Source organism: Cottoperca gobio, chromosome 20 (assembly GCF_900634415.1).
Source record: "Cottoperca gobio chromosome 20, fCotGob3.1, whole genome shotgun sequence".
Lineage (NCBI taxonomy): Eukaryota > Metazoa > Chordata > Actinopteri > Perciformes > Bovichtidae > Cottoperca > Cottoperca gobio.
This window is the reverse complement of record NC_041374.1, coordinates 3,214,693-3,232,368: the sequence shown is the minus strand read 5'-3', so window position 1 is coordinate 3,232,368 and position 17,676 is coordinate 3,214,693. Positions and strand designations below refer to the sequence as shown.

The following is a 17,676-nucleotide window of genomic DNA, read 5'->3' as shown; positions in this document are numbered from 1 at the left end:
GGTGCATAATTGCAAAATGTTGCATCCCCAATTTTCTTTTGGATGTTTCTGGGAACATTTGATAAACCAGTTGATCAGATGATCGTGATATTCTTGGGGGCACAGAGTTTATTAGAGAGTTGGCAGTGTAACTTGGTGCGGTTCCGTGTAGGGCTTTGTATACAAGAAGGAGGACCTTAGTCAATTCTAAAAGTTACTGGAAGCCAGTGTAGAGTGGCTAACACTGGACTGATGTGGTCTCTCCTCTTGGTTCTAGTCATCAGCCTCGCTGCAGCGTTTTGGATGAGCTGAAGTCTCTCTGTAGTTGTTTTTTTTTGAGGCCGGTAAAGAGTGCATTACAGTAATCGAGTCGGCTTGAGATAAAAGCATGGATTAGTTTTTCAGCATCCTTTTGACTTATAAATTGTTGGATTTTAGCTATATTTCTAAGGTGGAAGAATGATGATGATTAGATGTACAGTTGTGTCTCATCCGCGTAGCTATGGAAGCACACACTGTGTTCTCTAATGATGTCCCCCAGCGGTAGCATGTATAGGGAGAACAGTAATGGAGCCGAGCCAGTTCCCTTGTGGAACTCCAAAGTGGGCATCATGCTTCTCTGACACATGATCTCCAAGCCTGACAATGGCTTCTTCATACCATTTGTGGTAAAGAAAAGAAACACACCTGTGTGTCTTTGAGTCGCATTTAACTTGTGTGAACCTTTAATGGCCTTCAAAGATAAAAATACTCCACCTCTTCGTTTTGTTCATACAAAAGTGAGCGCAAGGACATGCAGATTTAAAAAATATGAAAATGCATAAATGTTTTTGAAGTTTGAAGAGTTTCCATGGAGCCCTCACCGTTGAACTTGTCAATATTATGATTGATTGAAATGTTAAGAAGTTTACTTGGCAAACTGAATGTCAACATTTGCCCTTAATAATAATATTCTCTGTTTTCCTTTTCCTAATCTCCTCGCCGCGCTCTGTTGCCTCCCGTCCACACACACGGGTATATATTAACTTGTGTCTCTGCTCGCTTTTTCTGTTGTGGTTTTATAAGCCGTTTGTGTTTCTGTTCTTTTTCTGCAGGATTTAATTGTTTTTTTTTTCTGTTTAAAATAAATAATGCAGAGACACTAGTGCGGTGCTGTACGGGCCGATTGCTTGGCCTCAGATATTGCTGTTTGCAGCTTTCTCAAACAACTTCACACTCAACTCTGCGTTCCCTTTGGTCCCGAGCAACACAACTGCCAAGTGTATTGCAAACAACCGAGTGAACTCCCACCGAAACCAGACTTCTGTGTCCCGTTACATCTGTAAATACAAACATAAAGAGACTCCTTTTCATTTTAGTCCCAAGGCCAAGATGCAGTTTTATTATATAGATATTATTTTACCCTCTATGTATGCAAGTTTAATTATTGATTAACTGGCTTAATTCATTTAATGCTTGTAAACTCACATCAGCTCCACAAGTTTATCGTTTGAGAATGTAGCTGCTCATCATTTTCCCGAGGTTTTGGCCGCAGCTCTGAGGAGCTACAGGGTTGAAGTGAATACTGAAACTTATTCATCTCTAACATTGAAAGTATGCCAAGTTACAGACTCATGTTGGACATTTTAAATAGGGACTACTTTGTCCTACTATCGATGGACCAATGCATATTAAATGACTTTGTGTCAGTACAGTAGTTTAACCGGCTCATTAGTTAATCTTTTAATAAACCCAAGGACAAAGACCTGTATCATGTAAAGGATACTGTCTAAGTAACATTAACAACCTGTCTACCTACAGTACACGCCACACCTATCTTAACATTGAGTTGTTATTTCCTCTCTCTGTTTACTGCTTATACTTTACAAACTCGAGGCCTATTTGATGTCCTGTGAATCAATCAACGTGGTAGTCATTAACGGCTTCCTAAGATTTAAAAAGAAAACATACCCGACTGTCACAGCGACATGAGAAGTGAAGTTGCGCTAAGGATTTACAGACCATCGTTCATATTTTCTTTGAAATGTCAGTGACGGGACTCCATCTGTTACAGAAGAACAGCACGCGATGCACCAGTCCTTTGATGGATTCCACCATAGATCCTAAAATCCCACCACGTCCTGTTAGAATGGATAACAAGGAGCATCTTGGTTTTTCTAGAAGAAAAGAAAGAAAGCACATGTGAGTAACTTTCGGAAATCACAGTGTGACATTATTTCTTTAGTGCGACAAATTAAGTTTGATATCACGTTTAGAAAAGTCGTACACAAGAAAACTGAAATTCCAGTTATGTTAACTTCAATTGTAGCAGAGGCGGAAACATGTTACAGTATTATAAAGACTTATACTATGAAACATTACAGCACTTGTAGTTTATTTACGTCATAAAAAAAGAGGACGCATGTTAGAAGCAGTTGGTACTTATCGGTGTGAAAGGCTTTACGTCCATAATTAGTGTCATTGTATTGCTGTGGTTGTAAAATGTAGATGGTGCTTCACAACAAAGCTCCTTCTCCTCTGGTCATTATAAGGGTTTGCTTTCCGTGAAGGCCAACCACCTGAATACACATCCCACTCGTCTCTGTGGCGTAATTTCAGTTGGAATCGCAGAATTGATGTACGACGCTCTTAAAGCAGTTATGCTTATATGCTTCTCCTGTTTTCTTTTTTTTAATAACACCCACTAATCTTACAAATGCCAACTACCAATGACAAGTACCATTATGTGTGTCTGTGTGCTTTTAGACTGTACACTATATTCTCTTCATTAGCTGCAAAATGGACGTAATTGAAAATCTCAATTACAATAATATCAACGCGGCCTCGCATCAGCAATGTGTTCCCGACACACAATAACAAGTTTATCATGGCATTTATATCCTTGGCAGCAACAGAAACCTAGTAAATTGCACTGCAAAGTCTTGTCATCTTGATAGCTTTTGTACTTTGTGCTCTCTTTTTTGCCTGCACTGGCTTAGATTAATTGCTCCTGCAGCCAACACTGACAACAGCGTTTATGGAGGGAGGGCTTCGGATATGGGATGCCTGTATTTCAGGATCTCTCCCTCTCTTTGCTTTTTGTCATTCTCCCTGTGTCCCTCTTATTTACCACTTTGCTGTGCTCACTAGAGAAAAAGCGCAGAGGGAGCATGTAATGGGAATATGGTAGATATGGCACTACAGGCAACTGCCTGCAGTTGTAGAGGAGAGGTGATGTCTCAATTTATGATCCACCTCCCACATTCTTCTTAAATGCATCACCCAGATACCACATACTGCTCTTCTGCCACTATGCGTTTGTCACCCACGCAAATACATTGAGAGTAATACTCTAAAGAACCAGTTAGATGCTGTCCTCACCGAGAAGTACAGAAGGTACATGTTACCGTAGGTGCATATGGTTTTTATCAAACTAAGCCCAAATGTTTGCACTTCCCAACCCACGTCAGTCACATTTAGAGCTGGAAAGTCGTTGACATTGAACTCTTCTTCCTAACACCACGGTGGGAAATCAGATTGTCCATTGTGTCCATTCAATGACGGAGAGTAGAGCCGGCTACTCTCTGTTAATAATTCATCCATCTTTCCCATGTGGGACTTAATCTGAGACACTGAAAGGTGTCTTTGGACCTGAAATAGGTTTTATTCTCATTTGAATGAATTCTCCTTGAGCATTGTCCTGTTGTACAGTTCTGGAGAGGGACTCGGGGGATGAAGACTTTCAAATGCTTCAAGAATTCAATGTGCTTAAACATTGAGATACTAGCATAATGTCCTGCGTTGCGATTGAGCCACTTGTAACCAGAAGACTTAGTAGACGAGGCCTTAACTCAGTTGACCCTTACTGGCTGTCAGATAGACGACCATTGACAAGCTTAACAATGCACTGGAGCGGTCGCCACACTGATTAATTTTATAATCTGTTTGTCTTTGCATATGTTTTGGAAAGCTCTTGAGGGTAGACAAGAATAATAATACTGATGGAAATAATAAAAGATGCAACTAACGATTATTTTTCCTAGCAGTTAATCTGTAGTTTTACTTTTCTTTAAATTGGTTGATCATGTCGTCTATCTTGTAGAGCGGGCGGCTCATGTACTAATTTTGAATCTGACCCCGGCCCTTTGCTGCATGTCGTCCCCCCTCTCTCTCCTTTCCTGTCTATCTACCGCTGTACTGTCTGAAAAGGCAAAAAAGCCCCACAAATAAGTGATATGATCTTGTCTTAAAATATAAAATAATATAAAAGCCAAGCAGCTGTGTTTGTTTACAAGTGGAAGCCATGAAGTGGTTCCTTGGCTTTACCCTGAATACAGAGAGTTACCATATTTAACCGAGATGATGTAAAAGCATCGATGACCTTTTAGAGATCAGGTCGTGAGTGAAAAGAACTGATTTTGAAATGCAGGTTTGACATTTGTACACAGGCAGCCAAGATGTTTTTGTAAAATTGGGATAGACTTATAGGTACGATAGGACGACAACAAAATAATGGTTTCAGAGTTGTTTTCATTCAGCTTGAGAGAGTTTTGGGACATCCAGTACTTTATTTCTAATACCCGATTCTTCACTGGTTTTAAACTGAGACATACATTCATCATCTGCAGTAACAATGGTACTGAATGTTTTGTTAATGTAGGATATGTCCCAGTGGCAGCATGTATAGACAGAAAAGAAAGTGGACCCGAATTGGTGCCTTGGGGAACACCACAGGTCAGATGTGGCACAGAAGAGGAGGCTTCTCTTTGTCTTTGATGGTAAACTGAATGTTTTTGAGTTTATCATTGTTGTAGCATTTCAAAGAAGTCATCTTTGGCTCTTGGAACTTGTGTCTGACATTTTTATAGATTTTCTATTTCAGACAATACGATCAATCAATTACTAGATTGGAGAGACGAATACAAATAATTGTTAGTTGCAGCCATAGAAATGAACTTTCTTAATTTGTCCAGTCAATGGTACCTCAAACAGATATTTGACAATATCGAACAGAGAAATCATTCAGCCCATATGATGATTTTTCTTGTTTGCGTCTGCCATTCACAGTGTCTGTAATATGAGTCAGTCCCCGGGATTTGTGAGCTGATTCAATATTGTTTGTGTTGCCGTTATTTGTCAGACACACAGAGCTGGATGAGAAGCAATTCCGTTCCGTTGCCACCTCATGTTGTCTCTCAGGACAGCAATTTTGGTAGATAAGTGTCCTTATCCTTGGGTGATACGGGACCCACCTTGAGAAAAATCCCTCACATTGTATTGTCCCTCTGCCATCCAGCCAACACTCGGAGTCACGGTTACAACAGACATCCATCAAAACTCCCTGGACACAAACACAGAGAAGATAAACCAAGCCTCCTCCATGGCCGTTCATCTCCTCTTCTACTTGTGCATTCTCCTCTGATCTTCTCTAAAGCAGGATGGACTGAATAACAATTCTCTTTGACAAACACTTTCCAACTATTTCCTCTCTCTGCTTCTGAAACTGACACCGATATGTTTGAAGTAGAAACATATTGCAGATTTAAGTTTATTACAAAAGATATAGGCCATTCAATTTATTTATGAAAAGAGAGCGGAGAATAAAAGCACCTAATTCTTTATACTTTAGACATCAGTCATTACCAAATTATCACTGTGCCTCATGAACACATGTACTTACACTCTGTAGATAAAGCTCATTTCTGATCATAAATTCACAGAAGGCACAAAAATCTGCCACGCAGCCACATTACGCCAGTAAATGTGCACTGCTGTTTACCCCCAGCTACCCGCCTCCACCCCACCCCCGCACCCCGACCCGCTTTCAAGCCCCACTGGCATTCCTCTATTCAGCTGATGAAAGAGATTGCTTGGGTCTTGCACTAATGAATTGGCATTATTATTAAATGATGTTTGTAAATTATGACCCAGTTCGCTCCCAATGAATGGTGCAGGAGCTTAAAACCCACATCGTCAATTAGGAGCTCGCAGCCACAGTGAGTTGTGGAGTTAAACTGGATTTTGGATGCAGGTTTTAGTTTGGAAATTCCATTTGCAGCTCACCGGTGCCGCCTTGTGGTCGGAGGACGAACATCCTAATGTTTCCCCCTTTAAATAAAAGCTCTCGGTAGAAATATATCAAATTTATAAAATATTATTTGTTTATTATTGTTAGAAATTATATATTAGTCTATCAAAAAAACATCAGGTTATATTTAAAAATAATATTGTCAATATGTTTTTTTTTTCATACAGGAATTATAACTCATGAGAATATTTAGTTGGCCGAAGTATCTAAAGGCATGGATTAACACATTTTAAATTACGTGCTTGAAAATCAGTGGCTCCTTCATTAGGACTGATTTTGCGTCCCATCCTCGGCCACAAGGGGGAAGAAGAGTGGAACAGATGCAAGCCCAGAGCTTCTCATCTCATGATCAAATACACTATTTCTTTTTCATTTGAAATTCTGCTTTGTTGTTAATGATGTTGACAGCAGCTTCAGTCAACTTTTGATGAATTTGACAAATGCAAATGAGCAAATGTTAATCAGGCTTTGATCTAAATGGTTTTCAGAAGCATATTTTTTAATGTAATGTAATGTGTTGGTTATCTTGCAGGAGAATGGTGAAATGTAATGCTTGCTGCACATCTGCTGAGGGTCATTCTTGCAGTGACACCTTGTGGAGGTCGGCAGACAAAGTATCTTTGGCCATCAAGTATCTAAATATATATTTATAAAGTAGTTTTTTTATTGTGTTCATATTTTCACAATAAAAGTCCTGTACTGTGTGGCTGTTTTAAGTGTTTGATTTGACCCCATGTTGGATTAATTTTGACCCCAAACAACTACAACTATTAACACACCCGCAGCCCCAGTTCCAGGTGTCCAATTCTAAAGTATTTAAAGTACACATGCCACTACAGTACACGTCTCTCCTTCCACAGCTTGAACAGCTGTGCTGACATTCAGCACAATCAGTGTTTTAAGTTGTATGGCAGAGAACAAATGTGCAGCTGTGGTTTCAGTTTACTCGGATATTAAATCAAATTTAAGACAAAAAAAAAAAGTACACTTGAGATGCATTTGAGACACTTTCTAATATGTGAACTGCAGTTTATCTCAAATGGATCGGGACACAAGTGCATCTGAACAGTGTCTCCCATATGTAAAAACAACATCGGCACCATTGAGTCATTTTATAGATCGTGAACAGACCTCCGATGGTTCTTCAGGCGGTTTAATTTTATTTTTTACATAAAAGTTTACAGTTTGAATGACCACCATTTTCTCTATCTACCCTGGATTGCAGAAACATCAAACCTCCTGGGAGTGAAAGTCTTACAGTATTACATGATTGGCTACGTTCCACTCCCATACTTCACTGACCAGATGTCTGTCCCACGCAGGAGAGAGGCTATAGTGTTTCCAGTCATAATGTATGACTGATCGGAGCTCTCCCTCCCACATCATTTCAAAGCCGAGGATTTATCAGTCTGCATCAGCACTGAGTCACGGTATCAGTGCATCAAGAGTATTTCTTAAGAAGAACACGTCTTTTGCGGGAATCTTTTTGGCTTCTCTGTGAATATATCTCCTCTCTCTTGCTATTCAGATTCAGTTGTGCATCTGTAACATGGTCCTGTTTTTAAATTCCACAGTATTTCATCAGATCAAAGTAATGGCACCATTCAATTTGGCATTTAGCTTTATGTTCCAGCCATGCCTGGGACTTAATGGACGAAAAAACTCACTTAATGCCTATTTTCTGTGGCACAACCCTGCAATTTGACAAGGCTGGATTACAGCGCATCTCTGTAAATAGCAGTCAGGGGAAAATTGTGCAATCATTTCAGGGCCCTGATTATTTTCTTTATGCAGCTTAAAGTGCCTCATTTGAAATGATATGATCATAAAGCGTCCTTGTCTGTGGAGTTTGGTGTTGCAAGGCTCCTGCTTTTTGCCAGATTTGACTTTCACTCAAAGGTCTGGGTGTCTGTGAATCTCTACTGAGCAGCCGGGGCTGGAGGGGGGGGGGGGGGGGTCACATTCCAGATCCCCTGAGGCTTAAAGGAAATGATGTCATCCTTGCCCAGGCTACCATGACTCATTAGTTGCAGGCTGCATTTTATTGTTGCCCTACATTTGGACCCCTGGCAGTTGAAGCCGTCTTGGCAGTGTCATAGTAACTCTATGAGGAGAAACACCTCGGCCGTTACATTTCTCTGTCAACACCCATTCCATGTGTTTTTTTTCTGCATGATCACGCCGGTCTCGGGGTGCACAGTACAAATTTCTTCTCAGCTCTCTTCTTAAAAAGCTCATTGTAGGGCTTTCTTTGCAGGCTGTACACTTGTTTTACTTTATGCAACACATTCCTATCTGCAACAGTGGAATGTGGCACACGTTTGGAGCAATATGCAGGATTGATGATTCTTCAGTTTGACGCATGAGGTAGTCCTTCAAGCTAAATGTTTCTCATTCCATCATGGCTCACTTGAGAGCCATTTGAGATCATTATTGCATTGTGAGGCGCGCATGGAGAACGATATGCATACCAAAACATGTCAATGAATGAGAAGGCAGGTATACAAACATCCCAATTTAATTACTAAAACTAATGTTGTTGACTAGCAGTTATTTCCATGTGTATTCTGCACAATGGAACACTCCTTCTACCCACATGCATGCAGCAATAAGGAAATTCCTACAAGTGTGGAGACCGACTGTGAGATTTCAGTAGCAGAGTCAGCACATGGTGGGTGGGACAGAAGGCAATCAACACACCCAGCGCTGAGTACACAACTATACATAGCAGGGTGGCCATATGTATACATTTATCTGGCTTCCTGTGCAAGTGAAAATGATAGGAAATTGTGTGTGAATATGCACGTAGGCAAACACTGCAACCACTGATTGACCCCAGTTATTTCAGCCTACTGACTAAATAAAACGACTGCTCTGAAAGAGTCTGTGTGTGTGTGTGTGTGTGTGTGTGAGAGTGGGTGCAGTGTACTATTGCCTGTCTACAGCATATTCTTGCAGATCATCATGCCTGTGTATGATCTAATGATGTGCTCGAGAGTTGCAGTGTGTGTATTCAACATTTATCACATTAACTCATGAACACAAACTGCTTTGTTGTTCATTTGAACTGCGTACTTGTAAATGCCACGGTAGGTATTTTCCCCATGAGTATATAATTGATATGCATACTTTAAACAAAGTCCTGTTTTCTTGCTTAATTTACATACAGAGATTGATCAGTTAGACTCTATTTGGAATAATTATAAAGCTCCCGACAAACATAAAGAATGGAAAAAATGGAAAACCCTTCCAACGGTATGTTTCTGCAAAACATACTGTTGGGAAATGACGACTATTCAAGCTGTTTCATGAGTCTGTATTAGCATGCCAGCATAAAGACAAGATATGAATTATGAGGTCATTTCGAGAGGCTTGTGTTGTGCCGAGACTCCCCCACTCGTCCGCATCCTGAGAATGGCCAGCTGCACTCTAACAGACTGAGCAAGCTGATATACCTCCATTATTATTATTATTATAGATATGCTTTATAGGCCTTGTGGCTGTTTTGCAGAATGTAAGAATAACGCTGCCGTGTTACAGTTTACATTTGGGCAAATGTTATCGGGCCTCAGTGACAGAGCGATGGCTTGTCGAGCGACAGTGTGCGTGATCTGAGGTTAGGATCCCTGAGCGGCAGGCTTTGCATAAGTAATGCTGCACAGTATGTACAGAAAGTGAATACATATGTTTGCTCGATGCTCGCAGTGTGCACGTTTCCTGCTATAAATCATAGATATTGTGGAACCGTTGCCACATGCAATAAGCTCAACGTCTACTCCCGTAGCCACATGGAACATCGAGCAACGCGCGATCACTGTGTTCATCATGTTGAATCAGCGGTGTTATTAGCTTTTTACCAGCGATAGCTTTGGGATGAGAAAGTGGGTGAGCGGGAAGAAGCGAGATAAAGACCGCTTGGTATTCCTGGGAGGTTGCGTTACACGAGAGAACTGTGTGTGAGTTCTAGCGTTCACAACTCCCCTTGGTTTCTAACCTCCGTGTTTATGTGTGTGTGCGTTGGTGGATATAGGGTCGGGGGGAGGGTGGGGCCCCCTCCATGTGTGCTCCATAATGACCACCACTTGACTTTGGCATTGTGCTCCGCACTTATTTCTCAACCAAACCCTGACCTTCAAAAGACTACGTCTACTCTGCCATCTTCCAGAGAGGACCCACTGCTAAGTCTGGGTTTACTCTAATATTACACCGTTTATCTCCTGCCACCACAAACAACATGAAACAGCTGACACGGACAGTGAAGTCAGTTTCTGGGGAGAGACTAACAACTTTGTACAATACAATGTTCACCTGCGTGCAGTTTTAAGGTTATGTACTGTAAAATACAAAACACTTTCGCACTCCATTTGTAGTTAATTTGCAAAGTGTGTAAAGATACAGTAGGCTTGGGTCCTTTTAGTCCCTCGTACCAATGTTGGAATTTGCATTGAAATATTTGAAACATGAACCCTTTTAAATTCTCCTATCGGTCCATAATTTGCCTCGCTGAGGAAGGCAATGGTGGGTGTTTGGGCCACCATTGTGGGTTTTAAGTGGCTTTTTTAATCAGCTTGTGAAATAGTTTTCTTCTCTTAACAAAACAGGAACAAGCTACCAAACAATCATGCAAACTTACCTTGAATTATTGCATATGTTGAACAGTTCTCTCTACAATACAATAGCGTGTTATTAAGTATCGTATTGTCCTGGAGGTGCCGCTGATACAGTAATGTGAACTATATCATAGACACTTTCTAACTACGATGTTAATTCTTCAGCATGTATTAAAAACCTGAAAGAACTTTTCTATTAGCTGTCCTGCTCTATTCATCCCGTGATCTTATTTTAGATTATGGGATTGAAACATAAGACTAAAGGATATTGATTGAATCGTCTCACACATACAGTATTTGTATGTGTGTTGCTTTCCTTTCTAGGCAAATCCCCCTCATGAAATCTGATATTAAAGTATTGCACATACTTCAAGTTGACCTAGATGAGAAATGATCCCTCTATGTAAACTTGTGAAAGTCAAAACCAGAAGAAGGGTATGGAAGGATGCCCAGGCGGATTCAGAAGGCCACAACACTGAGCTACAAACCACAACGTCCCGTGTGCTAGGTTTTCTGAACAGAGATATCCAAGGAGAGAAAAAACCTCACTTGTGGTTTGTTTTCTTTTAAAGTTGGAGCCAGGGAGCCAATTAAAAGGATTAGGGTGGATCACCTGTGGTTTTGTCTTGTTGGGCTGTGGTCACCAGATGCCAGTCTGCTGCTGTATTGCTTCTGGCTCCTCAGAGTTCAACAGGTTCACATGAGTGGGTAAACAAACCAATCGGAGGGATTCTTCAGTATCTGATTGGACTTAAAGAAGAAGCGCTAACTACAAATCCGACAAGAGCCACACAACTTGGAACATACAATTATATCCTACCAATGCATAGCGGCCTATGGCATGAGGTCAAGAGCGACGGTGGGAATGCTCTCACGCACACCGCTGGAATCCTGCTCTTCTTCTCCTTCTTCTTCTTCTTCTTCTTCTTCTTCTCCTTCTTCTCCTTCTTCTTCTCGTTCTCCTTCTTCTTCTCCTTCTTCTTCTTCTCCTCCTTCTTCTTCTTCTCCTTCTTCTTCTTCCTTCTTCTTCTTCTCTCCTTCTTCTTCTCCTCCTTCTTCTTCTCCTCCTTCTCCTCCTTCTTCTCCTCCTCCTTCTTCTCCTCCTTCTCCTTCTTCTTCTTCTCCTCCTTCTTCTTCTCCTTCTCCTCCTTCTTCTCCTCCTTCTCCTCCTTCTCCTCCTTCTTCTCCTTCTTCTCCTTCTCCTCCTTCTCCTCCTTCTCCTTCTTCTCTCCTTCTTCTCCTTCTTCTTCTCCTTCTTCTTCTTCTTCTCCTTCTTTCTCTTCTCCTCCTTCTTCTTCTCCTCCTTCTCCTCCTTCTTCTCCTTCTTCTTCTCCTTCTCCTCCTTCTTCTCCTTCTCCTTCTTCTTCTCCTTCTTCTTCTTCTTCTTCTTCTTCTCCTTCTTCTCCTTCTTCTTCTCCTTCTCCTTCTTCTTCTTCCTTCTTCTTCTCCTCCTTCTTCTCCTTCTCCTTCTTCTCTTCTTCTCCTTCTTCTTCTCCTCCTTCTTCTCCTTCTTCTCCTTCTCCTTCTCTTCTTCTTCCTTCTTCTTCTTCTCCTTCTTCTTCTCCTCCTTCTTCTCCTTCTCCTTCTTCTTCTCATTCTTCTCCTTCTTCTTCTTCTCCTTCTCCCCTTCCTTCTCCTTCTCCTTCTTCTCTTCTTCTTCTCTTCTTCTTCTTCTTTCTCCTCCTTCTCTCTTCTTCTTCTTCTTCTCTTCTCCCTTCTTCTTCTCCTTCTCTCCTTCTTCTTCGCCTTCGTCTTCTCCTTTCTTCTCTCCTCCTCTTCTCCTTCTCCTTCTCCTCTCTCCGCCTTCTCCTTCTTCGTCTCCTCCTTCTTCTTCTCCTTCTTCTCCTCTTCTTCTTCTCCTTCTTTGCTTCTCCTCCGTCTCCTTCTCCTCCTGCTTCTTCTTCTCCTCTCCTTCTTCTTCTTCCTTCTCTCCTTCTTCTTCGTCTTCTTCTCCTTCTCCTTCCTCCTTCTCCTCCTCCTTCTCCTTCTCTCGTTTTCTTCTTCTTCTTCTCCTTCTTCTCTTTCTTCTCCTTCTTCTTCTTCTCCTTCTTTCTTCTTCTCTTCTTCTTCTTCTTCTTCTTCTTCTTCTTCTTCTTCTTCTTCTTCTTCTTCTTCGGTTAACAGGGCACAGCCTCTACTGCCCCAACTACTCATCCACAATTGAGGTCCGAAGTATGATATGTATAGATTCAGACAGCGGGAACAATGAATGTGGAAGATTCATTGTGTTCTTGGATACGCCTGGTTTATGCCTTGTGGCACATTGAGATTAGTTCAATATTTTACTCAGTCTTTCATCACAGTTATCACTGACATTCTGTAGCAACGATCAATCTGAGCCAGTGTTGTTGAAACGTAGGAATGCTGAGGACGTCTTTGATGTTTTTAAGGAGTGATGTTTTCATTTATTTTACCCCCTAAGGTTCTTCTTCGCTGGTGTGGTCAAAGACACTGTCTGTGGACTGTGGTATTACTGACTGCAGGTTACTGTGCAGCAGGAAGCAAACATCTCTGGCGTCACCTTTTTTATTTTCAATTTCCATTTTAGATGGCCACATGGATATCCACCTTCTGAGCTCATTGTCCCCAATTACCAGAATCTCATGATGCATCATGGACGTGGCGATCGTGGCTGGGCGTCCTCGACACTGTGCCAAAAATCACAAACTACCACCGATGCAAGTAGCACGGAAACCGAGCGCATGTAAACAGACTGTTGCAGATGTCAACAAACATTTCAGCAAGTAGCATCATCGGACCTCTGGGATATTTCACTTCCTGTCTGAAGGCAACATCAGGACATTAAAGCGCATAAAGGGCAACGCTTGTTGACATCAAGCTACTTGTGTCTTCCATGAGAAGACGAGAACAGTCATTGTTCATCGTGGATCAGTACAAACAGCATGTTATTAGATATAACTACCGGGCTTCCCACGGACCCATATACAAGTGTGCTCTTCGTTACACCATAACCTACACTTTCATTTTTTTTTTGTGAAACGTCCCTTTTGGCCGCGATATTGCACCCAGACTCCTCACTTCAGTGGAAAACTGTGCCCACACGGGGGCTCTGGGGGTCTGAGCACCGGCCTCCTGTTGCTCCTTTCTCTCATATTGACCTAAGACACGTAGCCTCCACATACACTAGCGCGCACACACACACACAGACACAGACACGCATGCACTAGAATACTTTACACTCCCATTCTGTCATCTGCAGTTCGACTTGCAAAGCACTGATTGATGGAGCAAAACCAGACTAAACACACCAAAGGATCCTTCAGAACACCCCGAAATAGCTCATAAAAGGCACGTTGTGACCCTCTCTGCTTACTATAAACTGAGCCGCTCGGCTTTTGACAACTCCCCATCCTCCAACCGCCGTCCATTCCGCTTTTGTCTTTTCCATAAATCAATATCTGTCTGAGAGTGCGGGGCTCCTGATTGTTTTTACAGAGCGTTGCTGTGTAATTTGGCTAAATGGTACTTGCACTAAGTTTACTCTGAGATGGTAAACAGTCTGGCGGGTAAAAAGGGAGTGTGCTGATAGTCTTGAAGCATACAATCAGCTATAATTGGTATTGTGGACTGTGGACATACTTGATTACTTACCTGGGAGATAGGCGTGATGGCAGGCTTGTGATAATAAGTACTATAGATCACATTCACTACATCACGTTTTCACCTCGTGCGTCTGAATCCATACGTGTATCACATGGCGTAATCCTAGATATTTGCCTAATACTGAATGAGAGCACAGAACAGGGACTTGGCTTACATTCCTGTGGCCAATTTAAAGAGGCCAATAAAGTTTTCTTTAAAAGAAAAAAGGGAAAACTTTTACAATGTGTCGGGGCTGCTACTGTTGCCAGACAGCGGTTTTAAATTATTCAAATAAAAGAAATAATAAAGGATCTTTCACCTCAGCTGGTGAAGCACTTAAACTCGCCTTATAATGATTTATTTAATCAAAATGTAAATGTATACAGTCTAGTGAAATATAGATAATCTATCTGCAATCAGAACAGTTTTGTATTTTTAAGAGAAAAAGTTTAAAATATGTTATTTAATGATAAGGACTGTTAATAAAGAGTCTTTATTAAGCTGTATTGGAGTAAAACACCATTTTCTTTTATGCTTCTTTATCTAATCCTCAGTTTCCTTTGGTTTGATACAGGTACCTTGTTTTTTTTTTTGTTTTTTGTTTTATGAACAAGAATCAGCAGTATAAGCAACAGCAGGCCTCACGCTTCATCATCCCCGTTTTTCAAGGAATGTTAAAAAAACGGCGACTCTTACTGCCAAGTAGCAAATTACACAGAGGGGGTCTTGTTTCAAGCTTTCAAACATTCCTTTATGAAATGTGTCTTGCTCATACACACAGCTCCTGCAACGCTTTGTTCCCTGAAGTCCCATTTGTATGAAATGTAAAGTCTAATAAATGTGACACGCTTTGAACTGCACACACACACACACACACACACACACACACACACACACACAGTCGGCGCCCGGCGGTATTGAACGTTTCCTCACTGTATTCCTGTTTTATCCCAGTACTTTTCCACTAATGTCTGACTCACAGTCGCACTGTGCCTGAACCCCTCCGCTCTCTCCTCCAAATATATCTTGGAAAAACATTGTACATATCACTAACGCATAGTTGGCCTGCTTCACATGATGCCGTGTGGATCAACAAACGGCATTGTATTCTGCACAGAAGGCTCTCTAAACTAGCTTTCAAATAAGTCCACTATTTATATAACCTACTGTATATGTGCATAGCTGATGATATTCTATATTTTCACTGTCAATAAATGAGTTGATCCCACTAACCTGCCTGTGTAGCTGTGTCCCGACGGCTCCATAGGCCTCCATTGTGTCAAAAACACTATTAAAAAGTCATCAATGAGCTACGTTGTTGCATTGGGTGATGTGTTTCTTCATTATTATGATTAATAATAATAATCGCCAGTGTTGTTTATTTTTTAATCGGCCCTAAATACCAAAGGTGTGTTCATGGGCACCCAACAAAAACACAGTTTTCTCCAGTTTCACCAACTTTGGGTAAAAACAAACAGTGCCAAGCTGTTTTTAGGAAATGAAAGGGGGGGGGCAAAGGAAATTAAAATAAAATAGAAATTATAGCTTAAACTAATTGAAACTATATATATATTCTGTAGGAACGGGTGGGCTCGGGCTGAGAGCCTCAGACAGGCTACATCATGTCTTCACTTTCTTAGACAGTCTCTAATAAGGCAGGACACAGCTATGCAACATAAATAAAGTAAAAGCAAGCAGGATTATTGGAGAGAAAGACGGTCTGCCAGTAACAGGAGCAGCTTTCCCAGATGCCTTGTGGCATACTCCAGGTCATAGGCTGGTTCTGAAGGATTAATGCTTCCATCCAGGCTATATAAATGAGTCAATAATTCATCGATGGCAGACAAAATGTGCTGGGAACTGCTCACCAGTGCCACATAGCACGGCCCCCTCCAAACCACGGGCACCAGGTCTGACCTCACACAGACTGGCCTCAGGCACTTGCTTTTTCTCACATCACTGCAAACACTCGATTTCAATCCTTTTGTTTAGTCAGGACCAGAGTGTGCGCCGCAGTAATGGCTAAATCACTATCTGTCACTTGGCACCCTGCAGTTAGTGGCACACTTGAAGTTACTTTGGTGTAGGATCACGTTTCACATCTAAAACCAGTGACCCCTAAGCGTGGCTGTGTAAACATGTGGCCTTCTGCTGGGTTCAGCTTTGACTGTGAAAACATGAACTCCAGAGTTGAATCTGCTTATGAATGAAAGTTGGAAAACAGGGCTGAAGGATTTGGAAAGAATATCTCATTGTGATTATTTTTGACTGATAATGGTTCACGACATCAAAGGGAACGATGATGTTTGCGTCATTAAATGATTAGCGTGGGATTTACATTTTATCTGTAGCACCGCTATACTTAACTGAGAAATGTATCATTACTCATATCTTTTACTTTGAACAAATATCGCCTCCTGCTATTTGGATATTGCACTAAATCCAAATGACGATTTTGATAAAACTAAGATTAATTGTTCAGTGCGAGTGGATGAGGATCTAAAAGAATCTGCTTTTCAAATACCCGGCCTGCTTTAAAGAAATCTTTTTGATAGAGCCATTCTTGTGAGAACCTGCTAGGAGGTATGCAGGTTTTCCTCCACGCCTGGCTGCGATCAATGTCACCTTTCAGAGTGTCTGAACACAGGGCAGACCGGGGGAAACGATGGCCACAAAGGGCTCTTTCAGCAGGAGAGAGCCTTTCCCCCCATGCTGACCTAAATCTCCTCCTTCTCTCCCCCTCTCCTCATAGCAGCTACTCAGACATTCAGCCTTCATCCAGGCTTCACAGGGAGCAGAAACGTGTGCGTAGTCAGGGAGTCAACCTCGCAGGGTGAAAACATGGGCCTCAGGGAGGGGGGGGGAGGGACACGCGTCTCCAGAGACTGTGGGTGCTAGAAAGTAATGAGATTTGATAGGAAGGTGAGACCTCAGATGATGTTTTATAAGTGAAGTACTGATCCAAGGTTGAGATTGTATTTAGTTTGTAGCTGTTCACAGGCTGATTGAAACGTTAAAAGATATAAATTCTAAAAGGATGACGGGCTTTCTGCAGACCCCGCCTTTCTATATGTTCCCAGTCTGCTCTGTCACACCCCCCCCCATCTGCGCCCTTTCATAAGGTTACATGTTTACACTGAGCCCCTAAAGTAAAGTGAACTGCATTTGCACTGCTGTACATCACCACACCCCACACACTCCAGTGCTCCTCCCTGCAGATTGTTTCTGCATGTGACACGGAGGAGAACTTTACAGGCTGTTGAGATGAAATGATAACACAATGAAAGTCTGTCTGCAGCGGTGACTGATCTCTTCCAGACATCGCTTTGAGAGGGTTGAATTTCATGCTGTTCAATTGTTGAGTTACTGTATGCCGAGTGTGTAAACTGTTAATGCAAAATCACTTGATGTAGACGA

The 17,676-nt window shown here is 41.7% G+C and overlaps 1 protein-coding gene across 6 annotated transcripts in view; it reads left to right on the top strand.

The window, feature by feature from the left end:
* agtr1b (angiotensin II receptor, type 1b) overlaps positions 1–17,676 on the top strand; it is a 343,860-nt gene that overhangs the window by 103,836 nt on the left and 222,348 nt on the right. The window contains exon 3 of one of the 6 annotated variants that reach the window (XR_003834234.1): positions 6,579–6,740. The exons of the other annotated variants lie outside the window; for them this stretch is intronic. The gene's annotated coding sequence lies outside the window, so the exon portion shown is untranslated. Of the gene's footprint in view, positions 1–6,578; positions 6,741–17,676 lie in introns of those variants that run through there. 6 annotated transcript variants of the gene reach the window in all.